The sequence below is a fragment of the Pipra filicauda genome, unplaced genomic scaffold (genome assembly GCF_003945595.2).
Source record: "Pipra filicauda isolate LSUMZ 115617 unplaced genomic scaffold, ASM394559v2 scaffold98_size3848907_pilon, whole genome shotgun sequence".
Taxonomy (NCBI): domain Eukaryota; kingdom Metazoa; phylum Chordata; class Aves; order Passeriformes; family Pipridae; genus Pipra; species Pipra filicauda.
This window is the reverse complement of record NW_024105186.1, coordinates 756,915-775,771: the sequence shown is the minus strand read 5'-3', so window position 1 is coordinate 775,771 and position 18,857 is coordinate 756,915. Positions and strand designations below refer to the sequence as shown.

The window sequence follows — 18,857 nt, the reverse complement described above, 5'->3', positions numbered from 1 at the left end:
CAATTGTCACTCAGCCAAAAGGCTTTTCTAGCAAGGGAAAAAGCAACCTGACAACTTTGAGTCATGTTTTACTGCTTTGGGATCAGAGTGCCTGGAAAGCAGTTCCCTATTGTTTCTTCACAGGCCTTGTGGAGGTGATGATGCTACTTAATTTCACAAGCTCCTTTCATCTAGCTCCTGCACCATGCTTTCCCATCTTGAGGATGGGCTGTGACAGCACTTGACTAAGGCAATCTGTGTAGCTTTGTGAAGATCCCATCTGTTTCTCTACTTGACAGCTGGGTTGTTCCATGTTACTTGCCTTCTTGCTTTCCTGTAAAACCAAGCACGTTATTAGGACCCAAAATAGTAGCTCCTCTGGGCCATGTTGTAATAGGAGGGTGTTTCATGATGACAGGATCCAGCATTGCATGGAGGCAAAGCTCTTTTATACGTGCAAGGAAATAGCAACAATCTGCTTGCAGGTCACGCATGGCTCAGCTCTTTGAACCTCTGCATTATCAAGTGTTTGCTGTCTCTGTTCTTAGAGACTGTACTTTGCAACCAGCACTGTAAATTATGAGGGTAATAAAGGAGTTTGATGGCAGAAGAAAGAGAAATGAATGGCAAATCTATGCTAATGGAAACATCTGTTGAGTATTCTTGTTACTCTTTCCTCATCCATCCCCACATGCATCCGGAGGTTGTTTCAAGCCAGGTGGAGTAGAGAGTGGACCTTAGGCTCTGTGAAAAGGTAGCTATGGGTGCTAGGCAAAATGTTTGGGGTAGAACTGCCAGGTGTTGTTTTTTAACACCGTTTCACTTAAGTGCACTGTTGAGCATTTTGCTATAAATGAGACGTAATGGTGCTCCTGGTGCATTAGCCAGAGCTCCACGAAAAGTTGAACAGTGGGTTGTGAATATTAGATTTGGAGTTAGTTGATGTTTTTACTGTGTGAGTTCTTTATGAAGATATTGATGTGGATGATGATTGCCAGTTGAGAACAGGAGAATGGCCAGCTGGTAGGATTGGGTACACTTATAGCATCCTATGGGAAGTGAATGCTTGGGGTGCTGGACGTGCAGTCAAGTTCCTGTGCATGTCTGGCTTTCTTCTGAAGATGGGGAGATCCAGCTGCCCCAACCATCCAGCTCCAGAGCTGCTGCTGGATGAAATGTTGGAGGGCAGCTGCACTCAGGTGGCCACAGAGCCCTGGCTGCAGGTTGGGCATTGTGGCTGCTATCCTGGTAAACCAGTGAGCTTGGTGGGAGAAATGGGTGTCAGGACTCCACTCCTGTGTCCCCAGTGGGTGTATTGCTTGCAGAAGGCTGTTGGATGTTGGAGATATCTGACCTGTGTGTGTGGTTAAGGACCATCGTGAGTTTTGTGGGTGCTGAAAGGTCACAGCCTCTCTATCTTGCTTCCATTTTTGCTAGGTTTAAATGGGAGTAAATTTCCACTGGTTGCTTTTCTAATGCAATGAAGCACTGGGACTGGTGGAGAAGGAGAGACAGGTAAATATTTCTGTAAATGTTTGGGTGGTTTTATTTCCAGGATGTTATCTTCTTGTTGGGGAAAAAAAATGTAATTCAATAAACACAAAGCAGGCACCATGTTTACACCCTTTAAGTATAGGGGAATGCTGTTCTTCTGTTCCTTTTATATGTTTTTTTGTGGTACTGCCTTAAGGTGTCTTACCAGAAGTATGGGCTGTCATTATTAGAGAATCCTGTAAAACAGCTGTAATAATTGCACAATGTTCTTTATTGCTGTCAGGTTTATTCATAGTTGTTTTTTTTTTTTTTAAAGACACATGAGGGACTGTCTCTGCACACATCATTGATTTTGCTAATAAAATCTTATATTTTGATGGTACGTTTCATTGGAAAATCATCAACTGCTCCATAAAATTAAGACTTACACTGTTGTGGGATGGAGATGTTTCCTCTAGCCTTGATAGTGAGATTGATCTAGATGGATTTGTTTGATTTCTTAACAGCTGTTGTGGAGGGTATAGAATCCAGTACCTCATCTCTACTCCAGATTGTCTGATCAGGGTTTTGGAGTTCAGCATCCAGCTCTTACCCCTCATTTTCTCAGCAGGCTGCTGTGATGGCCTGATGTCTGTCCCCTGTGTCAGTCAGTGATGCAGAAGGATGCTTCATGGTTGGTGCTGAGCTCAGTGTGACTACAGAACATGACTAGCTGTGTGGCTGCAGCCCAGAGTGGAGCTGGAGGCTGTGCTGCAGTGGGTGCTTGCACTCATTCAGCAGTCATCCCTTGCCTGATTCTGAGCAACCTGGTCTAGTGGGAGGTGTCCCTGCCCGTGGCAAGGGGAGGTTGGAACCAGATGGTCTTTATGGTCCCTTCCAGCCCAAACCATTCCATGATTCACTTATTTCATGGGGCATCAACTCTCCCCACCTTGATTTCAATTTTTTTCCACTTCCAACCCATGAAAAGCCTAATGTTGCTCCTGGCCGGTGGCTCTGATCTGTGCCAAATTGTGCCTCTGCTTTCTTAAATGTCTCTCACAGTTTCCCATGGCACCTGAGGACTGCAGGGATTAACTCACACATAGGAGTGGTGAGGCTCCCAGGGTGCAAGGACTGAGGGATCTGTACTTTGCAGAGGGGGTCTGAGTGCTCTGGGCTGCTGATGGATGGAGCGCTGGAGGAGAAGGTCCCATGGGAATGGAGGTGATGTCCATGCATGTGGTGTGCCTAGACATCTTTTCCTTTCTGCAGGGAGTGGGTATAGTGCTTAAAACCTACTTGAAATTATTCCAGTGCAAGGTATGAGGAGAGGACACCTCTTTGACTATGGCCACCATGTTGTCCTCAGTGGTCTGTCCATGCGAGGTTTCTATTGGCAGCTGTGACCACAGGTCAGCTACTCAAATGGAAATGTTGTTTCTATTCAGGCTATTCACGGATCATGGGCAGGTTAAAACTGCCTCTGTCCAGTATCAGCTAGGACATGCTTGTAAGCCTTAGGCTAAGCTGTTGCTGCCCCTTTTGGCTGAGATCTGCAGGAGCCTGGATCAGCAGAACATAGTTTTAGATCCCGCTGAAAGCCCAGAGCACATGAAAGGGCCCAGAGCAAGGTGAATCTGAGCACTGCTCTGGTTTATTTGGCCATTAAATAGCCATGGCAGCGGTCGGTGTTGGACTGGCAGTCAGAAAGCCACTGCTGAGCCAAACTCCAGTCCTGTATTTTGCAGTAATTAGCGAGTTTGAGCATGTCATTCATTCAGCCAAAAATCCTGGGAGATGACACAAGTCTGTATTTTATTGTATTCATTAATTTAGTGAGCCTGTGTATGTTGTATTTGAGGGAATGTTTTGCGTTCAGGTTCGTAGAGCTGAATCCGATTCTATTTTACAGGAGACAGCCCAGTTGTCCATAGCAACCTGGAATTGATTTCCCCCCCCAGTCTACCGAAAGCGTTCCCTCTTGAATCATCCCTTTAATTTAATACAGTGAGCAGGATGTCCCTGCATGTGGAAACTTCTTTTTTTAACACTGAGTAACCTAGGCAAAAAAAAAATCTTATTTGAACAACAGCCCTGACTCTGTCTTTGTTGCCACTTGGCATTAGTCCTTTCTGTGCCATTTCCTTGTACTTCATTTCAGGTACTGGAGGCCATTATCTCTGTCAGTTAATCACCACTGCTGCCTCAGGGGGATGTCCCCCTGCACGCTGCCCTGGTTTACTCGGCCTCAGCTTTGTGGGCTGGCCCAGTGTGCTCATTATGCTGAAAAGTCTGTTCTTTGTAGTGTGTGTAGAATCAGCCCTGTGCTTTCCCTTGACTTGCAGTGGTGCCCACACGTGGCACTGGTGATGCAGTGGCGTTCCTCGAGGAGCGGGGTTGGTGCTCCTTGCAACGGGAATGCGCTGCCCAGCTTTTCATCCTGGCTGGAGAAGGGCTGAGGCCTGTGCTGTTCAGGGCAATGACATTGTTGTCAGGTGTCCCCTCCACCTGTTGCTAATGAGGATGCTCAGGGCCAGGAGCTGCCAGGGGGCTCTGCTGCAGAGACCCAGCAGAGACCCAGTGCTGCCTTCCTCTCAGCGCTGTTGGTGCGGGCAGCCTGGGGCATATACAGGCCTGGAGGTAAATACATGCTCTGTGTTGACCTTGCTCAATAATTTAAACTCAGAAAGCATTACAATACCTGCTGCTTACAATCTTCTCTGGCTTGTACCCTTTTGGCTCTGGTTTCCTATACTAGGTCTCTGCTGTTGTCAAAACCTCTTTTTGTGGGTTTTTCCAGTGGGAGTGGCTTCAGTGGGGGCTGGTTGGAAGGTGTTTGGGAAGAATGGGAAGAATTGCCATGCTGGTTTGCTCGTATTTAGAAATCTGTGGGTACCTGAGGACTCCACGGGAACAATTGCCTTGTCATAGGATTGCCAGGGATGAGGAATTTAGGACATTTGTGGTTTTGCTACCTGGAAGAACACGTGACTGTCTTTGGAAGACCAGCAGCTTGTGTGTGGTCAGCGCATACTGCAACATTTTTCCACATATCCCCATTTTCACATTTTCCACATTTGCCCCTGGATTTTGCACAGAATGGCAAGACAGCAGAGACTTTCTCCTGTGCTCTTAGTTCTTGCCCTGCTTGTTGTGGAGCCATGGGAGGAGGAGGTGTTGCTGGGGCAAGGTGTGCCGTGGTAGCAGTTGTACCACCAGAATTGTCCCCGTTGGCTGTTCCACACAGAGAGAAGCAAGCTGCTGCTTGCATCTACACTTAGGCCATTAGCACAAATTGCACCAATCTGTGCTGTGAAATCTCTGCCTTTTCCTGGCTTGTTTTATGAAAAGTTAAAAAAAAAAAGAAAAAAAGGGAAAACGACATGAAATCGATATGGCAGAGGCGTCGGTTGCATGTTCACCTGCTGTCACTGCGAGAGGAAGCCATGTCACTTGACACGCCGAGTGTATGGCACTTGTTGAGAAGATAGTTATTTCATGTCTCCCTATTTTTTTTGCATCAGTCATAAAATGGTTTGTTTAATGTGCATCATCTGAACGTTTCACTGAATAAGCTACCCAAAAAGGTTAATCTCCAATTCTGTAATGCTTTTACTGTCGCATCCAGCTGCTTCAAAGACAGCAATGTGTGTATCTCTAATGATGACTTCCAGATGCAGAAGTAGCAGAGGCATCTACTTCTTTCAGGTGCCAAAACTGAGACTTACAAGGCCTGTTTTTTCAGAACACTTCATGTTTTGTAGCACTGTACATGGTTATAGTACAAATCTCAATTAAAGGTTGAACAAAGAATCTTAATCTCTTCTGGACGTGGTCTTTCTGTATCTTAGCCAGAAAAGGCAAAGCAATAAATATATGGGGAAAAAATGATATACGTGACTTTGCTCCTATCATTCAGAAGGTTTAGGGCAGAGGCATAAACGGGATCTAATCTTTCCAAGTGATGCTTAGCTACCGGACCACAAAGCATCCTTTCTGGTCTCCTCACCATTGCCTGCCTTGCATGCTCCCCATCTACTGAAAACTGAATGAAGGCAAGGAGACCATTGTCCCACCTGGCTGCAACCTCCTTATTGACATGACTTGGCTTTCATACACCACTAGCAAGTAGAGTCTTCAGGTCTCGGTGAGTGTGTGCCCGTGTTGTCATTCCTCCTTTCAGCAGGAGTACTACCTGCCTGAGAGATGGGTATGATCTGGCTGGGCTAAGCAGAAGTTCCTCGACTGTTGTCTGTAACTTCTGTCAGCAGGATATTTGTAAATTTAAACGCTTCCTCACAGAAGTATCAAAGGAACTAAGGCCACTTTTCAGCATGAACATGAAAGGCTTTCGTGCACTGGTGCAGCCAGGATTGCCATGGAGAACAAAGGCTTTTGCTAATCGCTTCTAATGCCTTTCAAGTTTATGCCTCATTTTTTCCCCTTTTTCAGACAGCGTCCCAGAGTAGAGACTTCAGTGACTGACTCACCAAATAATTAACAGGAGGAGGACTCCATCTCTGAAACTTTTGAACACCTCTTTTAATTTTCTTAAACCAGCCAGCACTCTGGCCAGGATCCAATTTGTGTAATTACATTTGACCTAACTTAATCTCTTGGCAGTTTCAATTGCATGTGGTAGTCGTCTTGGCTCCCTGTCCTGGGCTGCCATTCAATGCTACTCCATGGTTTTCAACAGCTGTTATAATTCAGCTGTAGAAATGGGTGTATTTTCTTGGTGGAAGCATTCCTCATATCTCTATCCTTTGCTAAACATCCTTATCTCACTAATATTTTGGGAGGTGACGTGTCTGATGCTGCAGATGATCTTGCTGAAGTCCTTGGAGCTACTTTCACTCTTAAAGAAGAGCATGCATTTAGACTCTTAGTAGTTTGTCCATCATATATTTTGAGATTGTTTTGAGTTTTTTGTCTTCATTAAGAGGCATTTATTTCTTAGTCTCCTCAGCTACTGTGTGCTGCTTTAGGGACATTATTGGTGCAGGTATTCCTCTCTAGCGTTGAAAACAGTACTTCTGTTATCAAATCTGTGTTAAATAGGAGTTTGTCACCTTCCCGTGCTGACAGCAGTTGGGCTGGCTGGCTGTAAGTGTTGGCATTGGTAAGAGTGCAAGTGATGAAGGAAAGCAAAAGCCCAGGGCAGCTGAGAAGGATTGCAGAGGGGAAAAAAAAACATCCCAAGTAGAAACTTGGAGATGAACAAAGTGCAGTAGCCAAAGGAACAGTTGGATGGATGATGTATGCGAAAGAGAAGACCCCGAGTTTTTGCATTGGCACATCCTTAGATGTGTAACAGAAATCTTGTTTTCACAGCAGATGGCAAATTGAGTGTTTCTTGACTTCAGCCCTCAGAAAAGGTGTATTTGTTACAAAGCCACTTGATCCTTTGGGACCAGGAGAAGCCCCTGCTGAGAGGAGACAGGAATTTAGATGAGGTGGGGTGCAAAAGGTGATCTACTGCTGAAAGATGCAGTTGTGGCAAATTGTCTGCTACCATTTAGCTCTGCTTTTCTGAGAGTCTCCAGAAGTAGGATGGGAAATGTATTATTATTGCTCTTCCTTTTTCTTGTTATCTCTCATGAAATTTGGGATGTTTTTGATATTCAGAACTCTCCCCTGTGTTTCCAAACACTACTCAGTGTAAATCCTTTCTTTATTCTTTCTACATTGTCACCAAACCCTTGGGTTCATGAGAAAGATTTTGTTTTGCTAGGTAGAATATCCTGAAGATGGAGGTAAGGACTATCTTGGGAACACAAAAGTTATTCAGCCATTCATAAGGCCTGACTTTTATCCTCTGTGTCTCTCCCATAATTACACACGTTTAAATCTCAGAGTAGACTAGAAGTCTTGTCTCTGTTGGTTTCAGTGACACTGTAAATAAAGTCACCAGTGGTAACATTAAGATTTGTCGTCTGTCATAGTACATAAATGTTTGGAGTTGGAGCCATTTTATTTTGATGTGTGCTGTGTATAACTTATAGGTTGGCAGAACTTTCTGCAAAATCCATGAACACTTTCCTAGAACTGAGATTTATCAAACCCTTATGGTGGTTGTCAGAGAAAGTGTGGCCAGGTTTGAGTGGTGGCTCACGATGTATCTGCAGTCATTGATGTTGCTTTTGAAGATCTGTTTGCATGTTAAATAATGGGGTGGGAAAAATTCCACTTCAGAGTTGTTGGGTTTTCCTTTACTACTGGACTGGACTGTCTACCATACTGAAGACAATTCTTTTCTTTTCCATGTTTCAGAGTACTTTGTAACTGGGTGTGCCTGAATGCATCAGCCTTTGGATGTGAGCGTCTTCTCTTGAAACAGCCTCTTGATACCCAACTGCCCGCTCTCTTGGGGTAAGAAGAGAAATGCACATGCAGAGATTAAGAATGTGGTTTGGGCAGAAGCAGAATGGCAAAGAGAAGTCAAGCAGCACTGGTGCCTCAGCTTGTAAATTTTGGAAATAATGAACTTGTCATGGAGAAAGGGAAAAAACTGTAAATCTGTCCACTGTAAATAAGACAAGTTATCAACTTAAGTTGCAGCAAGAGAAATTTAGCTGAGGCATTAGTGATGATCTCCTGCATTAAAGCTGATAGTTTGAAAGGCAAAGGTCAGTGTATCTGTGCAGAATGAGCTGCATGGTTTGATGATGAATTGATACAACAGCAATTAACTCTGGTGCTCAGTGTCTTTGTTACCTGAATGGTGATGTTCTTCTGGAGGGAAGTGTAAGCTCAGTGAGAAGAAGAGGTTTAATCCTCTGTTGTTGGCATGCAACATAAACTTGTGGTAAAAACAGGAGGTTGTATCAATTCTGACTCCTTTGTAGAAAGTTTCTGGGAGTTTGGTTTTCTTCTGTGGTCCATGTAAGAGATTTACTCTCAGGTGGACAATCTCATCTGTTTTATTGTGACATGAGAACACAACGCTACAGCTACAGATATACTGAGCAAAACACAAATATCATGTGGAACGCAGAGAGATTGGAGCCAGGGCTGATGAAATGGAGGAGAGTTTAATTTTTCTTCTTTCTCTTCTGTTCTTGTTCTCCATTGTGTTTCTTTGTCGTGCTTTGACAGCAAACACAGCAGGCTTTTCCTGAGTTTAAAAATGCTGGCTCACCAGCTGGGTCTTGAAATTATATCCTGAAGATGGCTGCTCCTTTAGTTCCCTTGCTTCTTCCTCCCTTCCCTGGGAGCTGCTGATGACAAACTGAGCCTGGGCTCGGCAGCCTCTGAGCCATCATACTGAGAAGAGTGGGGTTCAGGTACTTTGTCTTCCTTGGTCTGGTGAAGAAGATCAGTGAGATATCTGTCCTATCTCACAGGACATCTGAAATTCAACCTCTTGTTGGACTTTGGTTTCTGTACTATTTATATTTCATTCTTAGTGTCAGCAAATACTGGTCTGCCCTGGAGTTACACTAGTATCTTATTGTTCATTATCGTCCTCTGCTTAGCAGAGATAAGCTGTTGTGTCCCAGGGCTATTGGAACATGGAAGAAACTTCCAAATAGTTCTAAGAAATGCAGATGGTGTCAAGAGAGAAATAAGGGATGCCTTTCTGAAGTCACCTTTTTACATGTTGTTTTTTTTTTTTTTTTTCTCTTCCCTACCCCTCCCTTCTTGAGCTTTTCAATTCCTGCAACTATCTGTTGAAATCTTGAAAGCAAAATGCATTCATGGAAAGATACAATTTACTGTGTGCCCTCCTGATCTTTTGATCTCAGTCAATCAAATAAGTCCAAGACCTTGCAGTTCACCTTGTTTCAAGGATGGTTAATAAGTTGAGTGGTTGTGCCAATGGCAGTGATGGCTTTCCAACCTTGTGCTTCTTTTATTGTTGTTATTATTTTTTATGATTCTGACCTTTCGGACTGGTCAGGGTAAGATTTTTTGCAAAGAATACTCCATAAATATGCCTGTCAGGACCAGAGTTAACATTCAAGCATTGCTGCTTAGCAAAAGAAAACAATATGCCAAAGTTCAATTTAGATTTCCCTGCAGGGTTGAAAATAATGACAAGACTCACTTAACATGGCAGGGGTGAGTCCTGCAACCTCTGTGGGAGTGACTGCCTTATGATCCTGCAGCACTTTGCAGCTCTGTGCCTGGGTAACTTGGCGGCTGCACCTGAAATTTGGCATCTGGTGCTGGGGCTCACTTGGAGAGGAGGATCCTTGGGTGTATCTCCTGAATCTTGAAGGTGCCAGCTCAGTCAATTAGTAGTTCTCTTTGATTTTGCGACTGAATTTTTTTCCCCCTAATGCTGCACTCCTTGCTTTTGCTTGCAAATGAGGTTTTGTGAAGCTGCTCTAAGCTCTGTCCTGCAAAGTCATCCCGTTCTCATCCTTGCATTCGATCCTTGCACTCGGCACAAGCCAGTGTGTGTTCCAAGAGTGGCTTAGGAGAGCCTTAGTGCATCCTGGTATGTTGTGAGTTGTGGCCTGTGGGTTGCTTGCTGTGATCTCTGAGTGCTTTGAGAATCCCAGATTTCAGTGGGAATCTGGTTGCATTTTCCTTGCTGTGACTATTCATGGAAACAGTTCCTAGATATCTCCCACTTAATGTTTGCCACCAAGGAGGCTTGCAGCATCCAGTGTCAAGAGTCTTGCTTTACTGTCAGGAAATATAATGGTGATTGTCAATGTTTGTGCTGTCCTGTCAGCAAAATTGACTCCTGTGGCTGGGAGCAGCATGAGGAGTGAAACTGGGAGCCAGCAGCTGCTATTAAGGCATTAACCTGCAGTGTTTGAAAGCCACACAGTCTGTTGCGTAGAAGTAGTTTGTCAGAAGCATGTGGCTCTTCTGAGGTTATCTATTCTTCCTTCCATAGATGAGAAAGTGAAGGTATTGAAAATCACTTGCTTTGACCACAGGAAGTTCATGTTAGTGGAGCTCTGAGGCTGGATCTGAAAGCCATAGGTTTGGCCAAAAAAAAAAAAAAAAAGCTACGTGTGGTGAAAGGCAGCAAGTTCCCTGAAAAAATGTATGCTATCAATTGAGAAAGCAGACTGGGACTGGGTGGTGAAATAATGGTGCAAAAAGCAATGCAGCTTGTGGAAGGTCATGCAGCACCTCCATGCCAGACCAAGTCAGCAGCACCGTAACTTGCAGTGAAGATGGGTCTGGTTGCCTGTCAGCATCGGCTGAGAAATTCAAAAATAAAATAAATAAATTTGTCTTTAGGCCCATCTTAAAATCCAGAAGTTGTTTCTCCAGCACCTGTAAATAACCCTTTTCTGGATTTACCTGCCTTGCTCATAATAGGAGAAGATATGGGGAAAAAGGAGGAACTGAGGATGGCAGAGCAGTGCCTTTGTTGTCTGGTGCCATACCCTCACAAGTCTGGTGGCCATGCCATGAACTGGGGAGAGGTATTCCCATCCCCATGGACAGCTGCCATCCTTCAGGTGCCGAGGGGAAAAGCCCTTCCATATACAGGAGTTTTGCATGGCCCAGAAAGTGACACTTTTTTTCTTATTCCAAAAGGGACTGGCAATTAGCAGCAGGGGTAATAGCCACCTGGAATTAAATTGTATGGAGGCATGAGAAATAGTAGGATATATTTAGAAATATCTATTGCATATATATATATACCTCTTAAGAAACATGTTGGAGATGCCATATCCATAAATACTAATAAGGCTGTTTGATTCCAATTTTCAGGTAAGATTAACATTTTATTGAGTATTATATCTGTCACATTCAATGCTTTAGTGTACCATCCTCTCAGGCTTATTAGCATAATTGCAGTGCTTAAGCAACAATAAAAAATTCAACAGTAAAATAGCGGTTAGCACAGGCAATTTGTTATCAAAAGCTTTTACTTAAGGACAGCTTTTGAGCATATTTATTATCCAGTTAGGGCTATACATTATTTTTATTTAGAAAAACAAGAGGGAAACGTTGTAGGTTTTGTTTTTTTTTTAATGTCTAAAGCAGAAGGCCTGAAAATTGGTCACAGCCTTTTTCTGTTTCTTAAAATTGCTCAGCAAATTCATTTGGAGTGGGAAGGCAAGACAGTGCAACAAACTCAGGTCTGGAGTAGGACTGTGACGTTAATAACTCAGCAGAACAATTCTGTTAAATTCTGATGCTGACCTGGATTCCCTCGTTGCATCCCAGACCCTGAAGACACTGTCCTCCCCCTCTGTGGCTGATGGCACTGTCATCAGAGCAGCACAAAGGCAGGGGTGGCCCAGCCTCTTGCCCCGCCAGTGGCTGCAACCCGGGAGTCAATGCAGCCGTGTGCTGCAGGGATGATGTACCTTCAGACAAGGGGAGGGACTGGATGGGACCTGCAGGAAAATGGACTTTGATTTCAGTGCTGGTTGTCTCTGAGGCTGGAGCAGAGGAGCATGGCCTGGCTGTGTGACAGTGCTGCACACTCCCTCTGTTCCTTTTCTCACTTTGAGGACACTTAAGGGAACAGTCCTTTTCCAGAAGATATATAGCACAGATGTGAATGCACGTCTGTTTGTGTGCATGCCCCTGCTCGTGCACATACACACAGAAGGTCCCTGTTGCTAGCATGGCAAAATTTCATGTGAGTATTTTAATTTTCAACAAATTTTCTACGTGTATTTAAAATAAAAAGTTGTACCTCATAAATGAAGAAGTAAATGAGTTTTAAACAACACAAGAAATCCTTACACTAAGAGGTCCATCAAGAAAAACACATGTATATGGTGAGAGGAAGACTTGCTGTGATTGCTTGTGCTTCCTTTGCTGGTGGAGCCTCTTTACAGACCCTCTCTCTCTGCGTGCTTTTGCTCCTCCAACACCCTTCAGACCCGTAAATTCGTCTGGTTTTTTTGCTCCCATTTTGATTGTTGTCTAAGCTTACCATGAGGAGAAGTGAAGGCAGTGCTGCTGCCACAGGGAAGAAGCTTGTGTTCATAGTGAAACAGGATGTGCAAGCAGGTTGTAGGAATTGGGAAGGGAGCACATGGAAGCAGGTGAAACTAAGCTGGGCACATATTAGAGAAGTGATGTGCTTGTGGGGTCCTCTTCACAAACACCCTCTCCTGTGAATATGTAGAATTTGAAAGGAGCTGGTTGTTTCAGATCCTTTTTTTTGAGGGTGGGATAAAAAACCAATGTTATTATTCAGAGATAAATTGTGTGTTTCAGATTCTAGTGTAGTTGAGTGTCTTGCATTGGTACACAGCTCACTCTCATGAAACTGCCTAGCACTGCATGCTCTTTAGACTTTCTGTCAACAGAGAGCTTGGTGATGCTCCTGGGAATATGAATACACAGAAACTGACTAAAGCTAAACTTCCTGGGAACTTTGCTCTCGGTGGAAATTTAACTGTGATTTGAATTGCCATTGAAATATCTGCTCTCTGCCTCCGTGATCACCTCTAGGAATGAGGACTTGTTGCTGCTCTCTCAGGAACAAACAGGTTCCTGCACAGACCTGCAGCTCCCCATTGTTGCTCCTTCTGGCTTTGCTTGTCTGTGTTTGGTAGTGCCCAAGGCATCAGCTACCTGAGTGTCTCCTGCTTGCATCTGGCCTTGTAGCTAGGAGAGAGTTTTCTGCTACAGCCAGGGAAGCACTGTTCTAGGTCCTGTGCACAGGCACAGGGTTCCACATCCATAGCAGGAGCTGGGGGACCGTGGAAGGTGTTTTCTTGGGGTGTGGATGTGGTCGAGGGCATTTCCATCTGGCTCCCACCTGAGATCTATAGTCCTCCAACAGTTTAGGGAGAAAGGACCTTGCAGCTCCTGGCTAAAAACAGGGTTACTTCAAGGTTGGATGAGGCTGCTCAAGAGCTTGTCAAGACAGTGGTGGCCTGGTGTGATCTTGAGGGATGATGATAGTATGTGCCTTAGTCAACAAAAACAGACCTTATGGAGGGCTTTGTAGGCTGTAGTCTGGTGTAAGGGTAGTGGTGTGATGACATTTCTGGGAGAGGGTCTGTGTGAAGGGTTGGAAGACACAGTTTAGGTAATACAGTGACACAGTGATTCCTACATCAAATTCCCCATGTGAGGTGGGAAACACCATGCCCAGCTCTGCAGAACTGGTGCTGCTGGAGTCTGGCTGCCACCACAGCCACCGGGTACACCTCATGCTCTCCTTCACGATGGATGGGGAGGGATGCTGGGAGGAGAGGGTCTGTCTGGAGATGAGTCTGCATGTGAACACATATTCCTTCAGGAGGAAAGTGCCTGCATGCTTCTTGCGGGGAAAAAAATGGCTGAAAGAATTTAGCAGTGATAAATGTCATAAAAAATACTTATGCTGGAGTTTGTAAAGCCTGGAACATCTGTTCTCAACAGTGCTTTGATCATGTTGTGAGGCTTTTAAAATGATACTTCCATGAATTAAGTGAGATCCTTATGGCTGCAGGATTCCTTTCAGTGCCCTTTTTTTCATGGAGCAAAAAGGCAAATTTCACAGGGAACATTACATGACTTGAAACACATATTTTAACGGTTAGTATCAACCAAACAATGTTTTATTAGGTGCTAGAAAAATGTTCCAGTTCCATACCCCAGGAAGCAAAGCACTCCCATTTACTTCTAAGCTTATGGGAGCTGTACTTTGAAAAAAAATGAATTCAAGAATTCAGTACTTGTATGTTACTGTATTCAAAACCAAAACAAACATGGTGAAGTGAGCTTAAACCTTTTTAAGTTGTTGTCAGAAAAGGGCCTTTTTGGGTTTTGTTTCCAGGCAGAGGTACAGATGAACCAGGATCCATGTGTTTTCTGAGGGACCCACAGCAAAGGATAGTGAGACACTGATGATTTACTTCTCTCAGTGCACCGCCTTGGACTGAGTAGCTTTCATCCACTTTTCTCCAAGGACTCGTGCTTTCCCCTTTCCTTGTTATTTTAGGAGGCTTTTGCCTCTTGCCCTTCCAACAGCTGAGTGTTTGTGGCTGAAATGTTTTGATGCTGAATGTCTTTGCTGTTTTGGGTTCTTTGCAGTGTCACGCCTGGCAGCAGGATTTCTGCTCCTGTGCCTTCCTGCTACAAGTAGGGAAAAGACTATCTCCTGGGCTGTTTGCAGAAACAGCCTGTAGGACATGAGGGGTGGCAGGAAGGAGGGAGAAACTGAAGAGGAGATGTGGAACAAGGGGGGTCTCCTCCTGTGCTATGTTTGTATGTTCAGACTTGAGAAATCCTTTTCTGCTGCTGCAGCCCGCAAGTCTGGTAGCTCCAAGCAGGATGGTGGGGCAAGGCTCCTTGCTCCAGTCTCTTCTTCCCTCCCTGGGATGGATGAATGGAACTGCGGGTGACGCTCGGGCTCTACCCAGCAAGCAGGAGCCTGGGGCAATCGACTGGTTCTTCATTTAGAGACTCTTCAAGCTGTGAAAGGAGGAAAAGTTATGATCATAAATAACAGAGGAGGAATATAGATGGGCTTCCTAGTAAGGTTCTGGATGTCAGGGGTTAATTTATGAAAACTAAATTGTTTAATTCCTGCAGCACCCAACAGGTGAACAGGCGGCTTATTGCCATGACATATCCATTTATAGCAGTTTTCCATCGCTAACACCTGCGACTCAGTTCTGTTACATGCTTATGCTGTCTGTTAATTATTTACCAATGATTTACAAGTACAGAGTGCAAATAAAATGCTTCTATGCAGAAGACTGCATTGCACACCGAAGATTCCTGGGAATGAGGGCACTCTGCTATCGTGTACAATCCCATCAACATCCCTGGGCTTTTGATGGAGGAGTCCTTGTATGTACCTGAGCAGGAGACAGCCCTTTGCCCACCAGAACTGGCACACAGAGGGGCTGTACTGTTAGTGAAGGGCTTACTACACACAGGGCTCTGGTGTATGAGTGGATCTGCGTCCTTTGCTTCCCAGCAGATTGATTTTTGCCATTTTAAATTACTTTCTTCCTCCTCTACAAAGGCTCATTCTTCTTCATAAATGATGGCAGCAGCAAACTGTTTAAAAAAAAAAAACCACAGCATGATGTACTTTTTTTAAAAGAATAAAATAGTATAAAAGTCAAGTAGCAGATCAAGTTCTGACTCAGCTCGTAACTTATGATCCTATGTTATTTCTGTAACATTTTTAGCTTATGACCAAATTTTTCTAATATTAGGACACTGCCATAGAAAGTGTGTCAGTCCCAGGCTGCCAGAACCTGTCACTGTACAGAATATATACCCTTTTGAGCAACTGTGCAGCAGCAGGCCAGTAAGTTCTTTGTTGTGGTTTTAAATTGCTGAAGTTCCTTTTTTTTTTCTTTTTTCTGTCTGTTTGGTTTTGGTTGTTTTTGTTGATTTACTTAGCAAACAGTGCTGTGCAGAACAACATAGCTGCTTTTTGTTTCTCACGCAGTCAGGCACTGGGCTCCCGTCCCCAATTGTGCCTCTTGCAACTGGAGTTGCTTTATTGGTAGATTTTCAGCCAGTGTGAAGTGCTGTAAGTCAGTTCAAACTGTACCAACTGTATGGATTTTATGGAAGTTGAGAATCTGGTCATACAGCTCGTGGTTTTAGTAAGGAAGGAGTTCTGGAGATGGTTCTCCTCTTCTAGGCAGCAAGAAAGTACATGCAAAGTTTATCTAAGCTCAGGGAAAACGTGTGTGAACAAATAAGCATCTGTGTTGCAGAGAATGCTATTACTGAGGAAATCCCAAAGTTTACAAGTAGGATTTTTTTGTAGGTTCAAATCTGCTGTGGTTTCAGAGTATCTAAGGACACTTAAAATAGTGAAACTCCAGTCCAGCCCAAACATGCATGACACTCACAGCAGCAAAACCATCCTTGTGTTTAGTACTACTGATCAGCTCACTAATACAACATCTGCTCTGGGATTCTGTGTTTAATTTTTGTCTGGATACTAAAGAGGAATGCAGGGTTAATGAGCTGTGTCCTGTTTCTCTTCACAATGCTTTATTTGCACTTTGTGGCTGCTTTTCATGGTTCTTTGCAGCAGCCCTAAAACGTTAACTGACCTGAAGAAATCAACAACGGACGCTTAAAAAATCCAAAAGAAAAGCTAGAAAGGATGTTGCTTTCTAGCTTTTCATGTGAACACCTTGTACTCAGACCCACTTTGATTAAGTAACCAGCGAAACCTATTCATATGTACTCCAATTAAAATTTAATGAAGCAAGAGGATGTATTTGTGTATGCTGACTAATGCAGGAGGAATAGATTCCTGTAACTGCTCTGGAAGCCCTTTCCTTTGCCATCACGGCTCAATTTACTAGAAAGCTCCTCAGCAGCTGTGGGCCTCCTCTGGCATGAACAACCCTCACAAGTCTGGGGTCTTGTGCTTACAGCAAGAGGTGATGATGGCCCAAATGTGGAATAAAGTGGCTCTTCTGTAAAGCAGAGCCTTACCAATGAAGCCCAGTTTGGCTGATTGCCAGAGGTGAGCCAAGGCTTCTGCCCTAATGTGCTCCATTGGATAAGAGGGAGTCACTGGATATGTGTGCTCTATCTGCCCTGATGCCAAAACTATCACTGAGCATCAGTTGGATGAGTGGAGCAACACGTAGCAAGAAGGGAAGTCCCGTGGGCCCTGATTTGTAAGTAGGAAACGGGTGCTCAAGCAGGGTCTGTGTGACTGGTAAGCTGGTGCCAGGATCAGACAGGCTTTTGGTGCCTCAGCCTTTGCTGTGGGTTTATTGGGTAGTTGCTTTGGTACTTGTGTTACCAAAGGGATCCGGCCCTGCTTTGCAGGGCATTTTGCTTCTAAAATGTGACAGGGAGTGCACAGACATCTGCATGGACAATGAAACAACCGGACAGGGGTGGTACTGAGACTTGCTTACTTTCACACTGTCTCCATCTCTTCCTGGGTGCTTCCACCTCTGGGGCAGCTGCAGAGCTCCTGCACCATTTTGCACCCAGGATATGGACTGTAGAAATGATATTAAAGGAACTCATCTGCTCATGGCATAGTGCCCTGTGACTTCAGATTTGTTCAGGGACTGATAGCCCACCTCTAGAGTGGAATCTGGCAGTGGGGTGATGCTGTACAGCTATGTTGAATGCCATTTTTGGATAAGCAATGAAAGATCCTGCTGTATTCACTCATATAATGCGTTGGGCGATGAAACGGAAATGCTATGGTGGAATTTGCCTTTGCTGCTGACCCTTGCATGACATGTGAAAGCTCCTCATCACCAGACCTTTGTTCCGCCTTATCCAGAATACAAAGCAGTGTTTCATCGGCATGGCTGACTGTTCCCTTCTGTCTTGACTCAGTGGCAGGACTGCAGCAAGCTTTCCCAACATACACTGTGTTTTCCAGTTATCATCCACTTCAATCCCAGTTCCGTCCTGCCAAGGCTCTCACTTGTACTGTTGCAGTGAAGTGCTGAAGAAGCCTTCAAAGGGAGATGCAACTCTGGAGCTGAGATCTTGGCCTTTATTTTTGGCCTGGAAAGCTGCTCTTGGAACAGTAAGCATGAGATTTCTCTTGAAACCTTCTTTGTGTGCCTTTCTGAAGAAATAGCTGGAAGGAGAAGACCTGTCAGTTGAGCTCTAAAAGAGAAACCTATTGGCTCTGAATACACTGGGGACATTATTTAAGGTCAGTTGATCTGTGAGAAGGCACAACTTATCTAATGCAGCCTAAGGTTAGTTATGCAACAGACAGGCTGTTCTTTGTTGTGAAGAACAACTTCAGTGTGTGCCTGTGAAAATCAAAGGTCTTGCTGAAGGCATGTTGTGTTCTGGCTGGAAGCTATTGGGTGTCCTCCTCTAGTGATTTTCCTTCTGTAGTAGATTAGCATCGTGGAAAGGTTTTCAGAGGAAAAGGTATTCACCCGTTGCAGGCTGCAGGGGTGGAGCTGCCAGTAGATGTGTGCTTTGGTGGGTGCTGGTGCAGGACCACGTGCACGTGGTGTTTCAGACCAGCTTTTACCTCTGTCTGTTCTCCACTGTGCATCTCTCTGTGTCAGAGACCAGGTCACTGAATTGTCTAGATGCCTACATAGGGCAGTATTTTTGAGGTAAACACTGAAAGGGGTGTTTTCTGACTTCTAAAGAGAGAGATGTAACAACTTGCTATTTATATTGGTTTGAAATACGACATTTGCAGTGTACTGGCTGCATGGGCACTGACGTCTCCTTTCTTGGGGAACTTTTCTTTCCCCATCATCTCTTATTAAACATGCTGCCCAGCCAAAGTGCTGTTATCTCTCCAGAGAGACTCAGCAAATAGAAGAAAGGGTATTTTTTTTCTTTAAAATTAGGATTTGTCTCCTGTGCCTTGTGGGGTGGATAAGAGTGAGCAGTTCTGGGTAGGCATTTTTGGATTTGAGTCTCTATGCACAGTGAAAAATGCTTTATTGCTTGTGCAAAGCTAAGCGTAATATTCAGCAAGCTTGCCTGATATGCTCCTGGATGGTCTTCTTTCTGTGCTTTTTATTGGTGTGGTGTGTGCT

General features: G+C 44.4%; 1 protein-coding gene across 1 annotated transcript in view; it reads left to right on the top strand.

The window, feature by feature from the left end:
• LOC113987753 (LIM domain containing preferred translocation partner in lipoma) overlaps nucleotides 1-18,857 on the top strand; it is a 322,953-nt gene that overhangs the window by 55,461 nt on the left and 248,635 nt on the right. The window contains exon 4 of the mRNA XM_039378007.1: nucleotides 7,729-7,827. The gene's annotated coding sequence lies outside the window, so the exon portion shown is untranslated. The remainder of the gene's footprint in view (nucleotides 1-7,728; nucleotides 7,828-18,857) is intronic.